At 38.5% G+C, this 7,132-nt stretch overlaps 1 long non-coding RNA gene across 1 annotated transcript in view; it reads left to right on the forward strand.

Moving 5' to 3' along the window:
- LOC138006876 (uncharacterized) overlaps positions 1-4,054 on the forward strand; it is a 6,558-nt gene extending 2,504 nt beyond the window's left edge. The window contains exon 2 of the long non-coding RNA XR_011123949.1: positions 3,851-4,054. This is a non-coding gene — a long non-coding RNA (uncharacterized lncRNA). The remainder of the gene's footprint in view (positions 1-3,850) is intronic.
- Positions 4,055-7,132: the final 3,078 nt, after the last annotated feature.

Genomic DNA, 7,132 nt, shown 5'->3' on the forward strand with positions numbered 1-7,132 from the left:
GGAAGGGACGGATGTGTAAACTTGGAACGATTGATAAATCACAGTAGGACCTAAATCTCGTTAACTTCAACTATATTTGTAAGGCCGTAAATGTTTGCAACAAACAACATCGAGTTAGCGTGAATTTTTTCATCAAGTCTTGCGCCATACTTGATTTACTAGTGTTGTTGAGCGCAATATCACAATGACTTTGATTGCGTGTAGCGATTAGATTGATGTTTCCGTTATATTTTTGTGAGAGCGTTAATCTTGGCGTAACCTTGGTGCTAAGCATTTTTTAAGCATTTTCGAAATCAGTACTGAAAAGAAATTGCTTGCTGCTTGTTTATGAAGAAAAAAAAAAAGCAGTGAACCGTTGCTTGCCTTAAAACATATCTCTTTCATCTCATCAAATACAATTAGGCATATATAAGCGTAAGGCTTATGCCTTCTTATGATATATTGTCAACTTAAAATGTGACCAATGCACTACAAGGCAATTGTTAGCCAATTTTTGGAGGCGTTCCTGATTTAAGGACCTCTTAGCCCAGTGCAGTAGAGCGCGCGTGTGTTTATCTGTCAGTGACAAATCTCCTGGAAATGTTTGAGCTGATAGAACGTACCCGTTGCATTAAGTAAAAATGCAAAAGGCGACCACTTCGTTTATTTGGCAAACTCCTTTTGTGAATGCCATTATTTGTCCATTTGACAAAATCCATTAGCCTTCAGAAAACATTTGTCAGCCTTTAATCAAAAAGGGGGGTCAAGGTTATTTAAGGTGAAATTTATGATTTTAAGATGGGCATGATAAAGGTCTTTCCCTTAGAAGCCTTTTTTTGATTCTCTGAGCATGGATTTCGTCTTCTTGTTTACTTGTTCCTCGCTTTGAAGTTAGTTTCCTAGACTGACAGTAAATGGGTCATATGTTATTACATTAAGTGATCTGGTTTACTCTATTTAGTCACTTCAGGGTTTGTTTGCTTTTGATTTTCATGAGCCATTTCTGTGGCTTCCTGGTTGTTGACCGAAAAATTGCACGAAGATGAAGTTCGTAAGTACGCTGAGAGTAATTTTATGAAAAAACCAACATGTTGATTTTTTTTTTCATTTCGTAATACATGGACTGACGGATGCGAGAAGAATTGCGCCCAAAGCTATGAGTAATGATGGCCATAATTGCGACAAATAGGAGTCACTCAAGGTATCAAAACATACTGAGAAAGGTGGTACTTGGGAGTTTTTATTGGACTCAAAAAATCAGTTATCCATTTCAATGGATTGTGTTTCTTTAATATGCTTCCTTATGAATTATGGAACCAAGTGCTATCAAAATGTAAAATAAATTTCCTTCCTAAAATGGCTGTTAATTCGAATTTTAGACCACATATTTTGAAAGTCAGAATAATTATGAGATTGCAAAAAGTGCGCGCGCGCTAAAGGTCACGAAAATGAAGAAAATACTCTTCCTCGTCTGGCCTTGTAGCCTGGTCAGTCGATCATGGGGGAAATATTCCTCTTGATCTATTTATTTGTGCCTAAAATTGGCAATAAAGTTCTTATTCCTGTGCTAATTTGCTTTAAGGAGCACTTCAGCGTGAACGGTTATTGAGCTCTGTGGAGCGAAAACGGAAAGGACATGTCAACTTTGGCCCAATATTAGCCACGCTACATTAGTTTTAAAAGGGAAATGACGCCGTCTAGTCCTCGATATCCTAAGCGTGATTAACGCTTATTGAGCTAATGGATGTGTTTTTCAAAGGAAAGCTATGTTTCGTGTCCTCGGGCTGTTGCGGAGATAGCATTTTTGTCAAGAATACATTAACAACTTTGATTTACGGCACGAAAGCTCCAAAAAGTCACGCGAACTCAGACTGTGATTTTTCGCTGGTATGGATGGAACTTGTTGGCTGTAATAAATAATGAGTCATGCGCTCTTTTTGCCTGGAGCGTATAGGAAAGAATTCTTTAGACGAAAGAAGGAAATAAGCGGTTGTCATCGTTGACCCTATCGGTGGACTTCTACACGTGCTCACTTCGATTATTCTATTAACAGATAGTTTTGCGTGCTTTCATTCACGCCGTTAGTTGCGGCAATATTTTTTAATGACGAAAGGTCCGAATTGAGGTCCTAGTTGGTTTTTTTGCATTGAATCGAAATTGAATACTTACCAGCTTACATTTATGCAGTGAATGGCAGATAGCCATCTTGACGACAAGTAGGTAGGTAGGGAGGAGTCAGTTACTTTAAATACAAAGATCGATTGCATTGATAACAGGATTCAGGTAAGATAATCCGAAGTGTGCTTAGCAAGAAGTGTAGAAAGAAGTGAGGCAAGAAATGGCCGTAGAGAATTGTTTACTCCTTAAACCACTTTTATTAAATTGTTTCAAGAGGAATCGTCGTGTATCTCAGTGCTCTGAAATATTTTGCAGGAAATATTTTTTGTTAATTATTGAGTCATTTTCATGACCTAAGCGATCGGTGTTACAATTTAGATTTATAGTTTGAATCACTATTTTGCAGTTTCCCGAAAGTTTTGACTGGTAGAGATTTTCACCAATTTCCCGCTGCATCATTTTTATCTTCACCAAAGCATTGGTAAAATTTGACACGCAGAAAAAAATAATGAAATTTTAGTCGTGTTTACAAAGTGATTTATTCTGGCTGTGGACAATTTTTTTTTCGAAGGCCTGTTTCTCGTCACTTTTGTTTATCCTTTCCAAATGACTCCGGAAGAACAGACAATTCTGTAGTAACAGCTTATCTGACCCCATCCAAACTACTTAAAGACCCTTTAAGGGGGTTTGGTGTGACTTGACTTCCTGCGTCGAAAAACAAAGGGCAGGCAAGAGGCTGTGTTGGTGTAAGAGAACACCCTGTCGAGCTTATTGCGCACCAACAATGTCTTCTTAAGAGATGGCTGAGTTAAAAGTGATTTTTTTTAATTGGAATTCTTTGTATTTAATTACGATGCCGTTTCCAAACAGGGAACCCCATGTCTTTTATAAATTACTACTTTCGTCTTTTACGGTCGCACTTATAATCTTGGTGAGAACATACTGATCGTCATCTATTATTGTCTTGGTTTATTGTTCACTCTCTCTCTCTCTCTCTCTCTCTCTCAAAAAAGGGAAGTTTTACTCTAGTCGAATTGCTAAACGCTTTGATCCGAAAGCCTACATGGGTTTAAACATTTCGATTCTTTTGTTGTCTGTTTCTATGCGAATTCGCGACAGCCCTCTTCTTTGCTTTATCGCAGTAACTTCCTAAACAAAAGCGTATTATGCGTTTTCTGCTACCAACGCCCGTTCTTATCACATTACTAACAAAATTGTTTGTTGCGGGAGGTAAAAGTATGGTTTAAACACGTGTGTGAAGGCAATTGTTACAGTAATCTACTCGATTTTGGCGCATAAACCCAACTGGCCAAGACATAATTGGCAGCCGAATTGGCATGTGAAGTGTTTTGGCGATAGCTTGGTTCGCCGATACCAAGTAGATTGGATGGGGATTATCTTCTTGTGGCAGTTGAAGAATAATATTTCTTTTACGAGACAAAAGAAAATGTTTTCGGTCAAAATACAACCAGACTTTAGCCACATCAGATTCTAATAAGGCGTGCCAGCTTATTTTAAAATATTTCTAAACATAATTAATGTGACTTTTTTGCGCAAGTGTTGTTTTTTTCGAGTTATAATTGACCACCTATTTCTTGAATCACAGCCAGAATTTGGCTTTTGCCCTTTTGTTTTCAATATCTAGTTAAAGTCTTGGAATTCCCTCAATTCCATTCAGTCGGAGTTCTGGCAATGTTTTAAAGCTTGAGTTGATGGTGGTCTTATGGACTTATACGTACTTTGTCTTTCTCAGAAAAAGAAAGGACGCCTCTCCAACACAGTAAACCAGCAGACCGCTTTTACCTATTTCTGTTTCCAGATGCAAGAACTCAGATTTAAATGTCATCCAGGAAAAGGAAGTGGCTTGAAAACGCTGTCTTTTCCCAGGCTGTAGCCAGCTTAGATCTGCTGTGGTCAGAAAATGATATTTTTAACAAAATAAACAGCACGTTGTAAACTTTGTGGTAAAAAACTGGGGGCGGCCCTTTGCAGTACGGCATCACCCACTCCGGGACGAGTCAACCTCGATGAAATTTAAAGGGAAATGGGTTTTGCTAAATATATATTGGAAAACCACAACTCAGGAAATTGTTGTTCAGGAGCTGTCGTTTAGTTATTTTTCTGCTAACTGATGGTGATTTGGTTTTGATGATCCACACACTGAAACTGAAAAATGTCTTTTAATGCCAAATGACCAGTGTCTGTATTGAGCATTGCTTATATATTTTTTTTTCTGCAACTTGGGAATTGCGGCATTTTGCCATTGTATAACTCAACTGATTCCTGGCGGTCTATTAAAAAAGCCTCTTTTATTCTACTGGAATCAGTGTTACCTTCTGCAGGGTCTTGAATACCGATTAAGAAAGCGGAATTGATTGTCTTTGTTTTAGATTAGCATGATTAACCCTCAGTCGATGCTGGTCTTGAAATTCGGCTAGAGACAGCCTTATTTCGATATCTTGATTATCATTTGGGCTTAGTTGATGAATCAATTAGTCGATGGCAGAGTGGTTGAATTTTCAACGTGAGTAAGGAAGTAGACGCGAAATGCAATCGTAGTCAACTAAAATCCTTCGATGTTTAACAAGAATTTGAGTTCTGTTAAAAATATATGTGCAAGTACGATTTCAAGTATATACAAGCAACATAAAAGCAAGTGAAACACACTGCGACCTAATAAACTCTTTGCAACCCATTGAGACATAATGACCTTTGTTAATTTCTGAGCACTTAAACGTAAATTAGTTGATTTAGTAAACCAACCTTCAGATGTGCAAATGTCTGTTCAAACAGACAATGGAAGCGAATTGTTACAAAACCGAACTTGCTGAAGGACATATCGGCTTTTCCTTCAGCCCCAACTCGCAGTGGCAAATCTGTTTATGCGCTTGTAATTGAAGTTAATTCACGAGGCCCCATTTCGGTGTATTTGAAGCTTTTCGTAACTTATGAAGTTACGAAATACTGGTGATCTCAGTCCTGTGTCTTCTCCAAAAGTAATCGAGCATTAATTTACATGGACCGAACGGTTTGACTTTTTTTTCAGTTTGGCAGTCAACACTTCATGAGACCTCGTTGTTGCCACATCCTGACTTGTAGTATTCGAAACATGGTCTTTTACATCTATCACTTATAGACGTTTTGACGTTTCAAACCCGTTTAATGTTCTTCTCAGAATGCAGAGCTTTACCAGTCATACATCATCGTACATGTTATTGGACCTACCGAAAAGTCGACGGGCCTCTTTTTCCTTCACTCAAGAAGCATAATTTAATAAGCGTGCCAAAAGAACACAAGGACCCTATTAATACTATAAGTTCCTTTGAGGATGTCTAGCTTTTGTTTGTTCCTAATACTTTGAGTCACTCCAACCCCTTCTTATAATCATCACAACACACCGACACTGCCGTTCAAAATAACCACAAAATTAAACACTCCGTAAAGCGAACCATTTTTGGATTTTTTCGCGATATTGCTCTTGGGCGAAACAATGAACAACCCTCTCGGGTCTTCGGGCCCTTATGAAATGCCGCTTACAAAGCAACGCTGTTGTTATTTCTCTGGTCCATGTCCAATTTAGTGGTCCTTTCGATGGCAAAGCACTGACTCGCGGTGATATAGTTCTTCACAAACAACTGAGTTTCAGAGAAATCAGTGTAATTAGAGAAACTGAAAAGCCCATAAACAAAGCAAAGCAAGATATGACTTTTTCGTTTTGAGCAAAACGTGTACGCGTTTTCACATTGTGTTGATTTAGCTTTGTTCGTAACGTATTTAGAGTTAAATGTTGAAGTTTAATGTCCCTCTCGCATCAAGTGTGCGTAATCGACTTGTCTTGCACTGGTAAATCTAACGACCTTTTGTCTCATGAAATGTATGAATCGGGGAATTACAGTTGTGAGATAAAAAGTAAACTCAATCCTCTTTATACATTCAAATGAGAGGGAAAAGAGGACATGGATCCCCGAAATTGTAACTTCTTAACCATTACGACATTGTTCTCGGTACCTACTATTACTTTCAAAGTCAGTTGGCGCGTCACTATCTTGAAATCTTGCGTTGTTTCAAAATCAGAGTTTACTGTTCACTGTTGTTGTTTGCGTCAAAATCGCGTGACGTACATCAAGTTAGCGTGTACTGGAGTCTTCGAAAAGCCGATATAACCAGTTGCTTTTGTGTCATTTTACGGAGCATGTTGTTTACTGGCGATTGCGCAGTGATTCGTGACTTGCTTAGTGTTTTGGGCACGCTTGGACCCAAAGGGTCGTGTGCAGATTTCACTGAGGCGCAATTTCTTGCATCCAGTATACTCTGTTGTGCTTCTTATGAGTTACCGCGCGTTCTTTGTTTGGCAGTTTGCGTGGAAGTATTGGGGTTAAATACCGAAATAATGTGATTTCTTTATTTCTCCCTGACTAGCTGAAGGGCGTTGTTCGTTGGGCTGGGTGCTCTGTAAATATTTAAACTGTTTTGCTTTCTTCTTATGTCTGACACTTTAAGCGACGGAAATTTGGAGAGTGAGATATTCTGTATCAGGTCTTAAGAAATCGTACCATGGGTTTATTTTTCATAACAAACGCTGCTTTGTTAATGAGCCTATCTTCCTTCTGCTCGGCATAGTCGGTCCACACTTATGAAATTGCAGCCTTCAAGCCGAAGCGAAGTTCGGTTTCGACAGCATAAGTGTCGCTTATTTTTTGACGGAACTTAACCACAACCAAATTGAACCAAAACAGTTACAATTGTATTACGTTAATTTCTGACATAAATGTTACTACGACGGCGTCGGCTTTTCTCGCATTTTTCGACGCCTTTTTACTTAACTGATCTTTTCTCAAGTTATAAGGAGAGGTCAATGCATTTGGGGCCTTTGTAAACTTACCTGCATATGAAAACAAGTTTGGGTATTCCAGAAAAATCACTCTCAAAAGTAAGCAAAGGGTCTAGGTACTACTGGTCCTGTCAATTCGAGTGCTTAAATCCGAAATATATTTTAAAGTCCTGAGTTATGTTACAAAATACAAATACCATATAC

Source organism: Montipora foliosa, chromosome 6 (genome assembly GCF_036669935.1).
Source record: "Montipora foliosa isolate CH-2021 chromosome 6, ASM3666993v2, whole genome shotgun sequence".
Taxonomy (NCBI): Eukaryota; Metazoa; Cnidaria; class Anthozoa; order Scleractinia; family Acroporidae; genus Montipora; species Montipora foliosa.